This window comes from Leuciscus leuciscus, assembly GCF_965113295.1.
Source record: "Leuciscus leuciscus genome assembly, chromosome: 4".
In the NCBI taxonomy this organism is placed as follows: Eukaryota; Metazoa; Chordata; class Actinopteri; order Cypriniformes; family Leuciscidae; genus Leuciscus; species Leuciscus leuciscus.
This window is the reverse complement of record NC_138728.1, coordinates 4,568,136-4,587,354: the sequence shown is the minus strand read 5'-3', so window position 1 is coordinate 4,587,354 and position 19,219 is coordinate 4,568,136.

Here is a 19,219-nt window from a genome sequence, read left to right as displayed (position 1 = left end):
AATAATTAGTTTCTGACATGCTCACATAAAAATGCTCTTTACATGATTTAACAATAATTCTAGAATTTAGTGATTAATATGAGAATACTGTCAGGCAAGTTGGGCAAGTTGAGCTCCTGACACCATCTGTAGCAATTCTAACACGTCTCAGTTTGTAAAAGAAGAAGTGAAACGTTTACAGTAATAGAGTTACGATGGAACAGTAGAAGTTAACCAAGTGAGCATCTCGTAATGCTGACTACAGACACAGATGCAAGAGTGTAGATTCAGTTTGAAGAAACACTGAGGCTGCAGTGTGAAGCGTTTGCATGTTCTTTCTTTTATTGTGGTAGCTTACTTACAAAAACACATGCAAAGCTGTTTACTGCAATTAATCAATAATGAACATAATTCATTCCTTGTATGAAGAACTTATATTTGACAGAATCTTCTACTTCAAAGTGCCATGGGAAGTGTAACTTCACTTAACATTTTCTTCTAATGAAAAATTTGAATTCCCACTTTTAATTGTCATCATGCCCTTAATGATTTATGTAATCTTTTTGGATATCAGAAAGCCAGGTTTTTCCTAATATCAATCATCAGAACAGAAAACATTTTACACAGAGAAAACTAGCTTGGTTCATAATTCATGATAGTCCAGATTCTATAAAGCTCTTGATTCTTCTTTGTACTTGTGGCGTTTGTTAAAACTATAATTACAGGTAAGATCAGTGCTTATAGGACAATGTACTACTGTATCTCTATTTGTATCTGTATCTCAACTCTATGAAAAATAGCAGCCTAACTATTGTATAACTACAATAAAACACAATCAATTCTTGTATGGTTGGTCATGACTGAGTATTGTAAAAGCTTATGTTGGTGCATGTCAGTGTTGTCTCTTTTCTAGTGGTGCAACGAATAACAAAACTCACGGTTTGGATCATATTATGGTTTTTGAGTCACGGATTGGATTTCAAATAACCAATAACCAAAAATAAATAAATAATGCAAATAAACTAATTACAAGATAAATACAATATAACAAAGTTACAAATAAAGTAAGGTCCAACAGTAGTATTCAGGTACAGATATGTAATAATTAAATGTAAAATAACACTGTAGTGTTAACTGTACAAATTAAATACATATTCATCTTTGTTAAAGTACCCCTATTATGCTATTTTAAAGTTTCCTAATGTTGTTTTGGAGACTCCTACCACAGGTTGGCATCAAAGGTCAAAAAACTATTTCATTTTCTCATAAAATACATTATTTTGCACATCACCACATTTTCAATGATTCTCAAACGACTCGTCAGATGAATCAATCTCTCTAAATCCCTCCTTTCCGCGAGCTACTCTGCTCTGATTGGCCAGGGAGCTCAGTCTGTTGTGATTGGTTTACAACGTACAGCGTGCGTGTCGAGAACAAAAACGCCCATTGCTATAACAACGTCAGCTCTGCTTGTCCTGAGACTTCCTACACCGTAAACTAAACACAGTGACGAACAATGACGTCGATTTTACCATATCAATCCGAGCGCGAGTGCGATGATGAAACACTGGAAGAACTAGTCATTCAACCCGAACCTCCATCGCAAGGACAACTCGAGCAGGACGTTTCTCAGTGATACCAGGCGGGCAGGGTTTAATAAAATTATTGAAGCTTCCCCGGGCGCCGCCATTGGCTAGCGGACCATCACCTGCTGTTAGCATTCCATTGACTCCCATTCATTTTGGCGTCACTTTGACAGCGAATAACTTTACATCTGAGGCGTTTAAAGACTCCATTTGTCCATTATTTATTTCTAAAGAAACACGAAAATGTATAAAAGGCTCCATTACCTTGTATCTTACGTTATGGCCCCGTAGAAGCAGTTTTTGTAAAAATAGGCTAACGATTGCGTCATAACCACGTGACTCTCTGTCGCACAGTAGAGAGATTACCGTATGGACAGGAGGAGAAGCTTGCTGGCAATCGGGGGGGACGTGGAGGCAAAATGACAAAATTATTAATCAGAATACTTAGCAAAAGTTGCTCCTGCTCCTAGCTCATGGACACCTCCTACTCACAGTCTCCGTCTCTGCAAGTTTCGGAAGGGAATGATTCAGATTTCTCTTGGCACAGCTACTAGAAGACCGACGGGTTGCTCACGTCACATCTACGTCGTCAAGCTCAATTTGAGTCTGCGCAGTACGCTCAGCCATCAGGAAGTGAGAGCTTCTAATTGACCTCTCGCCGGCCCCACCCCCAAAACGACCATTGTCCAATCACACATCATAGCAACCTTTACTATGTGAGCAGGTCCGACAAACATTCTCCAAGCAAGATGGTGAAGCGGTGCGCCCACGGCGTTTGTAAATATGTGGAATAAGGGCTGCCTCCGACAAAAAAAAAAACATTTTCTAGTCGACTATAGTTATTCATTTAAGCCATTAGTGGACAAATCGCCCCTTTATATTAATTGAATTACTTAAATAGGCTATATAGCCTACAGGATAATGAGCGTTTACGTAATATGGCCGCACTCAAGCGTACGACCGCACGCATAAAGCTTGCCACAAAGAACCGGTAAAAGTAATTTGGGGTCAGTAGGATTTTTTAAGAAATTAAGAAAAGTAATAGGCAAGGATGCATTCAATTGATCAAAAGTGACAGTATAGACATTTATAATGTTAGAAAAGCTTTCTATTTCAGAAAACTCTGAAACTTTCTATTCATCAAAGAATCCTAAAAAAAATTCTACATTGATAACAATCAGAAATATTTATTGAGCAGTAAATCAGCGCATTATTCCCTCACGTAGGTTGCACGTTTTCTTGCGTGAGTGGATGTTGGAATCAATAATCACGTTGTTTGCATTCGCCTAAACTGATTTGCCGAAATCAAAATGCTGACATTGAAAGTCCCGCTCGGAGCGGTAAATCAAACAATGATTTGTCACTAAATAATGATATATTATATCATAATATATATTATTATTATTGATAGGATGATAACAGGTGTCGTGATCAGCACTGCTGCTGTATCAGTCAGTGGTTAACGTTAGATCAGCTTTGCAGTAAAAAAAACAGGACAAGGGAGACATAAATTATGCATTATTAATTATGACAAATAAATTATGCCCAAAATACGGGACATTTGGCAACCCTAACGTTAGTTTTTTCCCTTCCCCAAGAACAAAGCACATAACGTTAGCAGGGCTGAACTGGAACAAAAAAATAAAAATAAAATTTGCTAATAAAAATGAGCAAAATATAGCTAACAGCTCAGATAACTGCAATTGTCTGCAACAAATCGGAGAAAATCAAGACAGAAGAAGAGGTCTACGATGCCTACGGATGCTGGTTGATCACAAACTTCCAAGATGCCGTCTGCAAGTGTGTTTATGTCGATTGCGTGGGTATAGATATTTTTTTGCGATTGTCATGGGGTTTCTCAGATTTCGATTGAGACCGGTAAGCATTAGCCTCGATAGTAGTCGTGTCTCCTTCATTGCGTATTTTTATATTTTGAATATATCCCTCCACTGCATACTGTAACCCAGGGGTTCTCAATCCTAGTCCTCGAGGGCCACTTTCCTGCAGAGTTTAGCTCCAACCCTAATCAAACACACCTGAACCAGCTAATTAAGCTCTTCAGGATTACGAGAGATCGAGCTACAGGCAGGTGGGAGCTAAACTCTGCAGGAAAGTGGCCCTCGAGGACTAGGATTGAGAACCCCTGCTGTAACCCCTTTTGCCTCGATCTGGAGGATATCGCGGAGGTATTGCTCCAAAAAAGGTCACTGACACGCACGGGTATACCTCTTCCCGTCATGGCAATCTGTCGCGCTGGTCGTGTTGACCATTTGTTTGTCGGACGTAGCAACAGTAACTAAGGGTGGCGCCGTGGCGGGCTTAGGCGAAAGGCTAATTGACTTCACTTGTCTCCGTTGAAACCTATGGGGTCGCTGTGTCCAGTTTATATACTGTATATGAGTGATACACACTGAGCGGTTGATATTGATATAATAAAATAAAATAAAATTAAACTGCTGTGAGTTAAATGAACGAACACGTTTGTGTGAACAAAATGGAAAAGAGCACTGGGTGTCAAAGTTGAACACTTAACTTGACATTGCGTTCTGAAACGTGGTGCGAGAAACTACAAAAGCGCGACGGTTAAGCTGTCTGTTCAACGCATTATGTTTAGATCGAAAACAACCTTTTCTCTTTTTAATCACAACTAGACAAGGGCGAACAAACTGTAAGAATTTATATTAAAATGTATATTATTTTACATTTATAATGTGAGTGAATCTTCAAAAAGATCAGATCACGAGAGGACATGCGTCTGTTGTTCAGGGCTGCCAACTTTTGAGTTTAGCTAAAACATTTGGTAACATGTTACAATGTTTACATGGTAGAGAATGACTGGTATGCTTCTGTTTTATTAGTTCTTGACACAAATTTCACGATTTCAATTCATAAGCTTCAACATTGTAATTAGATTACTGTACTAATGACTCTTTCTAAAAAGTATTTTTGAAGTGCATTTGAACTTTATCTTGATCTTCATCTGTCAGTCTGTAACCTTGCTAACAGCATTAAACCCAACACTGATTATGCAATTATAATTGTTGTTTAAATCAGTTCATGCTATGTCTGAGCTGCATTAAATCCAAAGATGCATTTTGTTTATTTGATCTCATTTGATTGGTAGTCATACAGTGTCTTTCTTATTCTGATCGAATTTACTGATTAAAATGAAATAATCTGACATAAAAGGACACAGATGCTAGCTTTATTGCTCAATGTTATTTCAGGGTTTTGATCTTCTCTCAACTGAGGGAGCACAGCCTGTATTTTATTGTATTATAATGGCTATTTAATACTATATGGGGAGGCTGCAGACCTGGAGCCGGTAGATATACACCCCTGGCAGTTTTACGCCCCTGCTGTTCCAGATGCGTCCAGTAGGGGGATATACTGCGAAATAACACCATTAAATCGACGTTCAAAACTTACACATTAATAACCGTCCCGTTCATAGACTTTGCCCAATTTTGTGGTTTTTGTTAATTTAAATATAAATGTTACAGTGTAGATCTGCACTATGGATTCAAATATCTGTCGATATTCAGTTGGGCTTCACTCTCTTCACTCAGCCTACAGAAGACTATTTGTTTTTGTGAATTAAAAAATGTATAATACACATAGTTGGATCAGATGACAAGTAATGATATATGACCTACTGTAGAATAGTTAATTGAATATTGAATATAGAATATTCACTGTGTTTTTATATACAGGAGACTGAGTGAAATATGTTGTTGTGAATTTATATGAAGTTACATTTAGATATTAACCATATTTAGCCCATTAGACTTACAGTACTGTGTAATCATATGGATCCTCGATTAAATATCTGCTGTACTATTCACTATTGGTCATCATACAGCTAACAGTGTCCTACATAGCATTTTATGAGGACAAACACAATGTATCCCTTTCTAAAATCCAAAGGGCGATTTAGAAGAAAGAGACAATATTGTTGTTCACAAAAACATTATTTATCAACACCATTTATGAATTATGATGACTCCTGATGACTCCCCTATGGCTTGCCACTCTTCTTTAACTGTTTTTCTAACCTCCTGTCAACGTGTTTCTGCTCACTGATTTAAAAAAAATTAAACATAAAAAAAAAAAAGGACATCCATGGTGAATTTGATCTAGTCAAATTCACACACAGCAGAACTCACTGTTAAATTTTGTATAAAATTCCTGAATCCTTCATTTTTTATCACAGTTGCTTTGGTACATTTCTCAGATCACTACTGAAATTCTCATAACTACTTTTGAACAAATTGCCAATGCTTTGGTAAATTCATGCAATTGATTATGAATTGGCTTGCTGCTTCCTAATTTATCAATTCATTATTTCCTTCATTAGTGAAATTCTAAATACATCTCCGCAATTCATCAATTCAGGACACATTTACAAAATAAAGTCTAATAGAAATGTATTGAAAACATGCTTGACAGTTTATGACAACTAGTCAACCATTTTGCATTTAATGACTTATCCAAGGAACTAATGCCTATGTTTTGAGGAGTATGACAATTCAACAGAGAAATAGTCCCTATAGGCCTATATTTTGAATCAACATGACATAAAGAGTTGATAATGTAGGAAACAGCAGACAGTTGTACATTATCAATTGCATGAATGTACCGAAGCATTTGCAATTTGTATAAAAGAATGAGAAATTGCTTTTATGATGTGCACAAGTGACAAGATGATGTGATTTCAGTTGTGATCTGAGAAATGCATCAAAGCAACTGAGATAAACTATAAGACTTATTGGAGACCCTGCAGAATCACTGTAGACCCCCTAAGAGTCACAGACCACATAAAAGAAAGTGTTACGAGAACACAAACTGCATTTTTTATTTGAGTTTCACATCTGTGGGTATTTCATAAAAAAATAAAAATAATTAAACATAAAAAATTTTAAAAAGGACATCCATGGTGAATTTGATCTTGTCATAGTGTGTGTGGGTGTGCTGGCCAGAATTTATGTCAGGTGAGTGTGGATTGCATCTATAACTGCCATACATATTATTGCTGTTATTTAACATGTTTTGTTATATTTGTTTAATCCATTCATGAATATTGAGTGTTGAGTTTAACTAGGAACTAAAGTACATTTTGCGTTGCACTCTGGCACTTTAAAAAAGGTGCAACAGGAAAAAACACATATTTGGTCAAAAAAAATTATTCTCCGTGTGTGGATTAAGGTTACATGTGTTTCTGAGTGAAGAAGAAAAGAAGATGTTTTTCATTTTTGTTTTTTGAACCGGGTATTTTCAAGTGAACTCATTCCCTCTTGGTTATGTGCAGCCAGCGAGGTATGTGTATTATGTTTGTATTTCCCGAGTGTATTTGTATCTCTTCATAATGTGAACGTGATTATTTTTTACATTGTCATACTGTAGTTTGACGGTGGATTTCATTGATGGTGAATGTGATGGCGGACAAAAAGATGACAAGAGCAATAAATCCATCAGTAACCAGAACCGTGGTGTCGTTTATTACCTGGAGGGAGTGATAGTCAAACTCGAACCTGCGTCAACGTTCCCGAACCTGCTCGTGCCCGGCCCGGACTGTGTCACAACTCGGCAAGACGGGATTTAACACAGATAAGCCCATGTTTAACATTAAGGACCTGCGGTTTATCAGTGTTTCATTAAGACGTCCATAAGTCAGACACTTAAGCGTGTGTTCTGAAAGGTGACAATAAGTTTGAACACTACAAAGGACTGTTTGTAACCTTAATAATGACTGTGGTTTAAATTGTATAAGGGGAATTTATTGATATTGTCTAAAGTAATTGATTATTTGAAAAAGGAGATTTTTTTTGTGCACATTTAAGCAAGCCAATATCTTTCAGTTTTTTGAAGTTTTTATTATTTTCTAAGCATGTTCACTTAAATGTGGCCATAAGCAGTTTGTCAAGTGTAATTGACCAAGCCTTTACAATGTTTTTGCTTTAATTGAAGGGTGATTCTAAAGGACATTGACCTAATTTAATTTGATTGTTCACCTCAGTTTTGAAAAAAAAAAGGAAAAAATCTGCTAGGCAATTCCCAGATAATGTAAGATGTCACAAACAAGTGAAAAAGAACAAGTGTCAGAGAAGTCTGTAAAGCCTCGTAGAAGTGAAAGAGATCGAACATTAACAGAAAAGGGAAAGGAATTTCAGAAGGAGAAAGTGAAAGGATTGTTACTTCGCTTTGACAGTGTTTATGAACGCTGGAAAGTTTTGACTAAGGTGGCTAAAAAATCTGTAATCAAACAAGATCCCAGTGATATCCTCCAAGAACACAGCAGTGGTCTCAAACCGGTTCCACGGAGGGCCTAGTGTATGCAGGTTTTCTCTTTTACCTTGAACCAAACTGATTGAGTAGGTCACTAATTGGTTAAGATCTCCCCTAACCTGGTAGTCTAGGTCTTAATTGGGCTCTAATTGAAGGGAAAGACCAAAAACCTGCATACACTAGGCCCTCCGTGGAACCGGTTTGAGAACTCTGCATTAAAGGTATTCAAAGAGAAGAATCTGAGCTGAACAGTGTTTATGATGAATACAGAAAGATTGACAGCCCAGCTCATGACATGAGACGCAAGTTGGACAGATGTGCATCCATCACCAGAATTGTAATACAGAATGCACAGTCTCAGGTTCAAGGAAATGAAAAGGAGATTATTTGGCCTGATGCTTCATCTGTATTCGCGTCTTCAACCTCCAGTGTTTCACTTCAGGGCAGTAATTCTAAGTCTAATTCCATTCACTCTGCTGTATCCTCATCCAAAAGACAAGAAGCTGCTGCTGAGTATGCGCATACACAGGCTGTATTGAAGATTATGGATGAGCAAGAAAGCCACCAAGCAGAACTGCAGAGACTTGAAGCTGAGGATAAGTTGATAGTTGCAGACCAAGAAGCAGCTGCATCAACTCGCCGTCTTCAAAGAGAAAAGGAAGAAATCGAACGCAAGATAGAAAGAGAGAGACAAGAGGCTGCTCTCTTAAAGAGACAGCATGAAGAGAATGCTAAAAGAAAAAGGTCAGTTGAAAATTTGAAAAGAGAGCTTGAGCGTTTGGAAGAGTTGAAAAGGCTTAATGCAGCCAAAGCAAAGCTTCAAGTGTACAATGCAAATGAGCTCTATCCAACCCAAGACTTTGTACCACAAAACTTTAAAGCTGAGTTGCCTACAGATATGCAGATCATAAATCAAGCGAGTACTGCTGATCAGCATCCACCACCGCTCAGAGATGTGACTCCTAGAAGTGAACTCCAAAATGACATGCGAGAGCTGGTGAAGGTCTTAGCTGAAGCTATGACAGCAAACAGGCTACCCATTCCAGAGCCTTCAATCTTTAGTGGAGATCCACTCAGGTTTAATCATTGGAAATCATCCTTTCAGACACTTATAGAGAAAAATAATATTCCAACTGCAGAGAAAGTCTTCTTCCTTCAAAAATATGTCGGAGGAGCTGCTAGAGAAGCCTTAGAAGGTCATTTTCTGTCTGGTTCAGAAGATTCATACAATGCAGCATGGCACCTGCTCAATGAAAGATATGGCCAACCCTTTGTAATTGCCAAGGCTTTCCGAGACAAACTACATGCATGGCCAAAAATAGCTTCAAGAGAGAGTGCTGAGTTGAGGAAATTTGTGGACCTTTTACGCAGTTGCGAAAGTGCTATGGCTAACAATGAAAGTCTACACATTCTTAATGATGGAATTGAGAATCAAAAACTTGCTGCCAAGTTACCTGACTGGTTAAGCTCTGGATGGAACCGAGCAGCCACACAATATCTACTTGAACACGGAAGATTCCCAAACTTCAGTTATTTTGTGGCGTTCCTATCAATGGAGGCTAGCATCGCTTGCAACCCCATTACATCCTTCCATGCATTACGGCAAAGTGAGTCTGATAAAGCTAAGACCAGGAGCCAGACCATTATGACCTCCAAGAACCAAACTGTTGGTGCCAAGATCTTCACAACAAACACCAGTGAAAGGAAAATAGTCACATGTGTGTTTTGTAAAAAAACAGGACACAGCTTACACAAGTGCTACAAATTAAGAGAGAAGCCAGTTGCTGACCGCGTAAAATTTATACAAAGTGAAAAGCTGTGCTTCGGCTGTTTGAGCCCTGGTCACCAGTCTAAGAGCTGCAGTAACCGGATGGTCTGCGATTCATGCTCAAAGAGGCACCCAACATGCCTGCACGAAGAACGTTCAAAAAGGGACCATGAACTAAAGAAAGAACAATCTAAGGAAAAAACTCAACCACAAGACGTCACAAAGGAAACAACCTCTAACAGAGTTGTGCAAGATACTAATAGTACACAGACGTCGGCAATAGTACCTGTCTATGTGTCAATGCCAAGTGATCCAGACAAGGAAGTTCTCGTCTATGCTCTGTTAGATACACAGAGCGACTCTTCATTCATTCTTGATGAAGTGGCAGATGTTCTTGATACAAACACTGAACAAGTGAAGTTAAAACTTTCTACGATGTCGTCAAAGGGGACAATCATTAACTGTAAAAGACTTAATAGTCTACAAATAAGGGGCCTATTTTCCTCCAAGAAGTTAACAGTGCCGACAGTTTACACTCGTGACTTCATCCCTGCTAATCGCACACACATCCCAGTGCCTGAGACAGCAAAGGCATGGCCTCATTTGGAGCATCTTGCTGACCACATCGCGCCTCAAAAGGATTGTGAAATTGGTCTGTTGATTGGGTACAATTGCCCACAAGCTCTAATGCCACGTGAAGTCGTTTGTGGAGAGGAAAGCCAGCCATTTGCTCAGAAGACTGACTTAGGTTGGAGCATAGTGAGTTATGGTGACCCAGGTGAACACTACGGTGATGCAATTGGAGTAAGTCACCGCATCATCGTAAAACAAGTCATGCCTGAAGTGAATGCAATGGTCAAGCTTAAGGGAGAAGTCCACTATGTCTGCAATACCCAGGTCAGTGAAATGGTTTCTCCAGATGACATAATTAAGATGTTGGAATCTGATTTCAGTGAGAGAGGTGGAGAAGAGACAACCTTCTCTCAAGAAGATCTTCACTTCTTGGCTAAACTGAAAGACGGAATCAGACAGAAGCAAGACGGTCATTTTGAAATGCCCTTACCTTTCAAACAAGAAAGACCAAATCTACCAAATAATAAATCATGTGCTGTTCAACGTCTAATGTCCTTGGAACGAAAGCTCAGGAGAGACCAGCAATACTGCACTGACTACTTGGGGTTTATGAAAGACATCATTGCTAGTGGCGACGCAGAAAAAGTCCCTGAAGAAGAGCTGGACAATCAACCAGTCTGGTATATTCCCCACCATGGCGTATACCACCCCCAAAAGCCTGGGAAGATACGAGTTGTTTTTGATTGCTCAGCAAGGTTCCAGGAAACGTCACTGAATGACCAACTTCTTACTGGTCCAGAGCTCACAAACACCTTGGTGGGAGTTCTTTGTAGGTTTCGCAAAGGCCCGATTGCCATCATGTGTGATGTGGAAAAAATGTTTCACCAGTTCCATGTAAGGCCTGAGCACCAAGACTACTAAGGTTCTTATGGTGGGAGAACGATGATCTAGAGTCTCGAAAACCGATCTTTTTCGGATGAAAGTCCACCTATTTGGGGCAGCCTCCTCACCTGGATGTGCCAATTTTGGACTTAAGCATCTAGCCGCTCAATGTCAGGATAAATTTAACCCAAGCACTGTTAAGTTTATCCAAAGGAATTTTTATGTTGACGATGGTCTGGTGTGCGCAACATCTGACGCTGAAGCAATCCAATTGATTAAGGAAGCGAGAGAGCTTTGCAGCACAGGCAAGCTTAGACTACACAAATTTATCTCCAACAGCAAGGAGGTAATGAAATCAATACCGAAGGACGAGTGTGCTGAAAGTGTCAAAGACATGGATATGGCTTTGGGTGAGCCACTCATGGAAAGAGCTCTTGGCGTTCTATGGTGTGTATCCTCTGATGACTTCCAGTTCAGAGTGACTGTCAAGGAACACCCAAATACCAGAAGAGGAGTACTTTCTACAGTAGCTTCCATCTATGATCCATTGGGGTTCGTAGCGCCTTTTATTCTCCGTGGAAAGCAGATCCTACAACAACTGTGTCGAGACAAAGTAACTTGGGATGAGCCACTCCCACAAGAGCTGAGAGCACAGTGGGAAATCTGGCTACAATATCTTCGAAATTTATCTAATGTAAGGATCAGGAGGTGCTATATCCCAGATAACTTCAAGGATGTCAAGCAGTACGAACTTCACCACTTCTCAGATGCAAGCGTCATCGGTTATGGGCAATGTACGTATCTCAGAGCAGTCGACGTCAAGGGAGATGTTCACTGCACTCTAGTCATGGGAAAAGCACGAGTTGCTCCTACCAAAGTAACCACAGTGCCACGGCTTGAGTTGTCGGCTGCAGTTGTTGCAGCAAGAACAAGTGTTATGCTCAGAAATGAGCTGGAAATAGAGGGTCTTCAAGAATATTTTTGGACTGACTCAAAGGTCGTCCTCGGCTATATAAACAATGATGCCAGACGGTTTCATGTGTTTGTAGCGAACAGAATCCAAAGAATCAAGTCCACTACAGATCCTGAACAATGGCACTTTGTAAAGTCTGAAGATAATCCTGCGGATCATGCGTCGAGAGGTCTCTCCGCAGATCAGCTTGTTGCTTCAAATTGGTTCACTGGTCCAGACTTTTTATGGGAAAGAGAGCTACCCAGAGGAGATGCTATGGTGGGAGAAGTCTATGATGATGATCCGGAACTTCGAAAGGCCCTGGTGCTCAACACCAAGGTGAGGGAGGAGAGGTCATTGTTAGACCGCCTAACAAAATTCTCTGACTGGAAAAGAGCTGTCAAGGCTATCGCTCTTCTAAAGCGCCATGCTAAGCAGATCAAGGGCATCAAAGATAAAGTAAGTGGAGCTACAAGTATTGAGGAACGAAAAGAAGCAGAGCTGTTTATAATCAAGTTGGTTCAGAGGGAAGCATTCAGCAGTGAAATCAGAGGTATAAAGCAGGGCAAAGAAGTAAAACCCAAAGACAAAGTAAACAAACTACACAAACTGAGTCCGTTTGTAGACGAGCATGGTGTGCTTAGGGTTGGAGGACGTTTGACAAGATCTGTTCTTCATCCACATGTCAAGCATCCTGCCATTGTGCCAAATAAGAGTCATGTATCATCGTTGCTTATTAAGCACTACCATGAAAAGGTGCATCATCAAGGAAGAGGAATAACTGCCAACGAATTGCGATCCAATGGAGTATGGGTCATAGGATGCAGCAGTGCAGTTGCCTCACACATTTACAAGTGCACAACATGCAGAAAGTACAGAAGGAACACACAAGATCCAAAAATGGCAGATTTGCCAGAGGAAAGAATGGAAATTACACCTCCTTTCACATATTGTGGCATAGATTGCTTTGGACCGTTCTATGTGAAGAAAGAAAGGAACTAAAGAAATATGGTCTTATTTTCACCTGTATGTGCTCTAGAGCCATACATATTGAAATGCTTGATGACCTCACTACAGATGCCTTTATCAACGCATTGCGTGCATTCATCGCGATACGCGGACATGTAAGACAGTTGAGATGTGATCAAGGCACTAACTTCGTAGGTGCAAGAGGAGAGTTCATGAATGCAATAAAGAATTTGGATCATGAACAGTTGAAGGAACACGGATGTGAGTTCATAATGAACTTCCCATCATCAAGCCACATGGGAGGCGTATGGGAGAGACAGATAAGGACGATCAGAAGTGTTTTAACCGCAATCCTTGACCAGTCTGCTAAACGACTCGACAGTGCCTCGCTCAGAATCTTTCTGTATGAAGTGATGGCTATTATAAATAGCAGACCTCTGACAATTGAGCATTTAAATGACCCAACAAGCCTTGAACCTCTCACGCCCAATCATATTCTTATGATGAAGTCTAACATAGTATTCCCACCTCCAGGTGAATTTGTGAGTCAGGATCTATACTTGCGCAAGAGATGGCGCCAGGTGCAGTTTTTGGCAAACGAATTTTGGTCAAGGTGGAAGAAGGAATATCTCCTTAATCTTCAGCAAAGACAAATATGGCAGAAAGAGAAGATTAACGACAGTTAATACGAAGAGAAGAGAAAATACGAAGGTTAACGACATTGTCATCCTGCAGGAGGACAGTTCTCCACGTAACCAATGGAGATTGGCAAGGGTAACAGAGGTGTATCCGAGCACTGATGGAAAGGTCCGAAAGGTGAAACTGTTAATTAGTGACTCGACCTTAGACAGCCAAGGAAAACGCATTTCCAAGCCAGTCTACCTTGATAGGCCTGTACAAAAGACAGTTTTACTGCTTGAGGCAGAATAATGGTTATAGTTGCCATTTCATGAATACAGCATTTTGTTGCTGCAAGATTTAAGGCATACTATAGGGTTGAAATTAAGGTGTAAAAAGGTTTCAATTCTGAGGTGAAATGACAAAATAGTCATTTGGTGGGAGTATAACTGCCATACATATTATTGCTGTTATTTAACATGTTTTGTTATATTTGTTTAATCCATTCATGAATATTGAGTGTTGAGTTTAACTAGGAACTAAAGTACATTTTGCGTTGCACTCTGGCACTTTAAAAAAGGTGCAACAGGAAAAAACACATATTTGGTCAAAAAAATTATTCTCCGTGTGTGGATTAAGGTTACACGTGTTTCTGAGTGAAGAAGAAAAGAAGATGTTTTTCATTTTTGTTTTTTGAACCGGGTATTTTCAAGTGAACTCATTCCCTCTTGGTTATGTGCAGCCAGCGAGGTATGTGTATTATGTTTGTATTTCCCGAGTGTATTTGTATCTCTTCATAATGTGAACGTGATTATTTTTTACATTGTCATACTGTAGTTTGACGGTGGATTTCATTGATGGTGAATGTGATGGCGGACAAAAAGATGACAAGAGCAATAAATCCATCAGTAACCAGAACCGTGGTGTCGTTTATTACCTGGAGGGAGTGATAGCATCAATTTGCTCCTGATCTTCAAAGTTCAACGGCACAGGCACTTGTTGGTGGAACACTTTTGGAAAAAGTGTCAAGACACTTTGATTTCTTTTGGCCACTGATGATGGACTGTGCAGAGAAAATTGAAAATGACATTAAAAACATGTCCATGTATGTCTCTGTAAGTCATTTATTTACTAGAGAATCTATTGGTTTGGAATACAGTTTAAAAAAAGAGATGGGTGCTTATTATAGTTTATACAAGTTTAGAGAAAGAGAGAGAGAGAGAGAGAGAGAGAGAGAGAGAGAGAGAGAGAGAGAGAGAGAGAGAGAGAGAGAGAGAGAGAGAGAGAGAGAGAGAGAGATTTTCATTTCCTTAAGTAGCTAAAGCAAACACACACCTTTATGGGATGCAAGTTAAAGAGAACTTGGTAAAGACAGAGTATGATAAATCTCACATTAAGTGCACACAGCCTACATTTTAGTCCAGATCAGTAAGCTATTTTAAGAAAAATTTATATTTAGATATAAATTAGATAGTTAGATCATCTCATTTATAAGAAACAACTCAAACCAGAAAGGAGTAAACATAGTCTTACCAGAAGAGGCCATCTCACGCAAGATAAAGGCAGGCAACAAAAGAAAATTAAAAAAATAAATAATTTTGAAAGTGAGTAGAGAAGACTAGGGCAGCTAAACTTACGCGTGGTTAGCTAAGTTTAAGCCAGACAGAACATCAACCTGACCGTCCAGAAATTGCTGCTGATCAGTCCCATCCAGCAAGTGACATTTTTAGGCTGCTTCCCTCAGGAAGAAGGTACAGGGCGCTGAGGACAAGGACCTCACGCCATCTTAATAGTTTTTTTCCAAGAGCCATTTCCCTTATGAATAGCTGATCCAGCACTATTTTTGGACTATTTTATTATTTGATTTGATTGTTTTAGGCATGCTTTTTGTTTGTCATATATGTTTGTGTGTTGAGTTTGTGTGTTACTGATGGCCATATCAAATTCCTGTGTATCTGCTGATGCATTTGGCGAATAAAGTGATTCTCATCTTATCTTATCTTAATATTAAATGAGTAGGGGGAGGCTGCAGACCTGGAGCCGGTAGACATACGCCTCAGGCAGTTTTACGCCCCTGCTGTTCCAGATGCGTCCAGTAGGGGAAGGCTGTACAGCGACACAAATTGAGGTATATTAAATAATCTGCTAAAGTTATTGTTGTTTAGCAATGATGCAACATTTATTATTTATAAACGATTAGCTTGATAGAGCAAAAAGTTCTGGACGGTCAGGTTGATGTTCTGTCTGGCTTAAACTTAGCTAACCACGCGTAAGTTTAGCTGCCCTAGTCTTCTCTACTCACTTTCCAAATTAATTTTTTTAATTAACCTCTTCAAAAATAAAACAATTGACTGATTAAAAATGTCTGTAAAAACTGGAGCTAGCTGACTAGCGCAGTACTTCAGGGTGGCAGGTGAAATCCCATCAGGGCCACCCGCTTTCCTTACATTTTGTCGGCTAAATAGCCGATACACATCCTTCTCCTCAATGTCAATGTCAATGTCAAAGGTGACTTGATCTTGAGGGGCAATGTTCTCCCCCTCCCTAAGTGTGACGCCCCCGGAAGGGAAAGGATAAGGGCATGGAGATTTCTCAAATCTTGTATAAAAAACATTGAATTCATTGGCCAGTTTAGCAGATGGAGTGACTTCTTGTTGTTTATTTTTATAGCCTGTCAAGTTCTTCAGCGACCTCCAAGCTGAAGAGGAGTCATTAATGGCAAATTGTTCCTCCATCTTCACCTTGTAGGCACTTTTTGCTTTCCTAATGGCTTTATTTAACTTTTGTCTGGCCAACCTGTATTCATCTCCATTTCCTTCTCTGTAGGCCTGTTCTTTGGTTTCCCTGAGCAGCCTGAGGGATTTTCTGAACCAGGGTTTGTTGTTGTTATATTTCACCACAGTTTTGGTGGGAATATAAGCTTGCTCACAGAATGAAATATATGAACACACAGTGTCTGTATATGAGTCCATAGAGTCACAAGAGGCACGCATGGATTCCCAATCAGTGGTGTCTAAACAGTCTTGTAACATCCCAATTGCCTCTGTCGTCCATCTTTTAGATGTATACTGAACCGCTCTTGCTAGTTTTAGTTTTTGTTTGTAGATGGGGACCATCTGAATTAAACAATGATCTGAGTTCCCAAGAGGGGCACGGGGAAGTGAACGATATGCTGCTTTGTGAACAGAATAAAAATGATCCAGTATATTTCCTCCACGAGTCGGACAACTAACTAGTTGTTTGTATTTGGGCAGATCATGTTTCAAATGGCATGCATTACAGTCGCCCATAACAAGAAGTACAGAGTCAGGGTGCTTATTCTCAATGTTTATGATCAGCTCCGTTAAAGCGTACTGCGCTTCCCGTGTGTTAACTTCAGGTGGAATATACACGCATGCAAATATAACAGAGGCAAACTCTCTAGGGGCATAAAAGGGCCTGCAGTCTATGGCCATGAACTCCAACAAGGGGCAACAATGTTTGTATAATACTAAAACGCCAGTGCACCAATTTAAATTAATATAACAACACAGACCTCCGCCTGATGTCTTCCCACTTCGTCCTTTGTCGCGGTCGGCTCTGATTAAGTTAAATCCAGGTAATTCTGTTATGTGGTTTTAGGTACACACCATAACCTTTATAGGAGGCTCAACACAAGGATCACCACAGTACGTCCATTGAACCCACGGCTTTAATGATCCCCCCCTCAACAACCACCTACACAAGGTTCCTACCCCAGTAGTTAACCTGATACTACATCCCCCTTTCTAAGCAGGATAAGCCATGTGCAGATGGAGAAACAGAAATAACATTAAGAGCATTTCTAAACTTTAACAGAAGGCTCTTCCGATTACTTATACTGAAAATATACCCATACCATCACTAAAATGACGATCCAGATCAGTAACAGCCGTAACACACATTTATGGTTCTTTTTTTTTTTTATATACAGTTTGGCTGTGAAGTACTATGAACATGTGCTTCTGTAAACATTTTATCAACAACATAAATTGGCGACAATCAACTACTCCCTGCCCTCCCCCATAACTCAGGTGCCATTCCTAAGAACGAACAAAGTCTTTCAAGTAAGAAGGAGGATTCCTTATTCGGGCTGGGAAACGTCTTTCACACACAGGAGACTGCTGACTGGCTACACACTGTGCTCCGGGTGTGACAGGAGTGTGTGTGTCCTCAGGAACTGTGCTCTCGGGTGCTGGTTCAATTAAGTTAGCAGGTTCTCCAGGAGCCACAGGGGTTGGTGAAAGATGGTATCTGTTCCTTCGCAGAGCGCCCCCAGGCGTCTCAATGATGTATGACCTCGGCGTGCCGGCAGTAGACACCACCGTGCCTCTTTCCACTGTATCTTTGACCCACACATGATCACCGGGTTGAAGGTATGGCATGTTGCGTGCTCTGTGTCTTTGGTCATAATTCTGTCACAGTTTTTGTCTGTACCTTTGCTCTGTCCTTTTCAGGTTATCCATGTCTGCGCACCCTGGGTTGAGCTTGGATGGAATGACAGGAACTGGCGTTCTTATTTTCCTCCCCATCAGAAGTTCAGTGGGACTGTATCCATTCGCCAGGGGAGCAGCTCGATAGGCCATCAGGGCGAGATAAGGGTCGCTGGATTTCTTGAGGAGACTTTTGATTGTCCTCACAGCACGCTCCGCCTCCCCGTTGCTCTGTGGGAAATGGGGGCTGGATGTCACATGACTAAAACCCCAATCCTGTGCGAACTGTCTGAAAATCTCAGATGCAAACTGTGGGCCATTGTCTGAGCGGACCACTTCAGGTATACCATGACGAGCAAAGATAGACTTGACGTGATCAATCACAGCTCCAGATGTTGTAGATGTCAGTTTGGCTACTTCAAAATATCTGGAGAAATAGTCCACGATGACCAGGTATTGTTTGTTGTCTATCTGGAATAAATCCGCTCCTACAGTGGACCATGGTCTTGGCGGAAACTCAGTAGACATCATCTTTTCTTTGAAATTTACTCTTTCACGGCTACACACATCACATTTCTCTATCATGTTTGTCAGCTCTCTGCTGAGCCCTGGCCACCACACTGAATGCTTAGCTCGCTCTCTGCATTTTATTATTCCCAGATGGCCCTCGTGCAGCTTGGACAGAATGTCCGCCCTAAGCGATGCTGGGATGACTATCCTGCTGCCATACAACAGTAGACCATCTTGGATTGTGAGCTCACCTGAAAATTGCAGATATGGCTGAAACGCTCTGTTAATTGAGAATTTATCTGGCCATCCTTCGACACAGAATTTCTTCAAGTGCTTGAGTGTGGAGTCGTCGTCCTGGTGTCTCTGAATTTCTCTTAACCTCTTTTCTGTAGCTGGGAGATTCGCTACAACAGAGTCAACATAGAGGTTGATTTCCTCCTCCTGCAATCCTTCTTCAGTGTGACTGACAGGAGCTCGGGACAGCACATCCGCAGTTGCAATGTCTTTGCCAGCCACATGTAATATGGTGTAGGCAAACCGCATTAATCGCATGCGCAGACGCTGTATGCGTGGAGGAAGTTCATCTAAGCTCTTTGAGCCTAGTAGAGGAATCAGGGGCTTGTGGTCGGTTTCAATTTGAAAACTC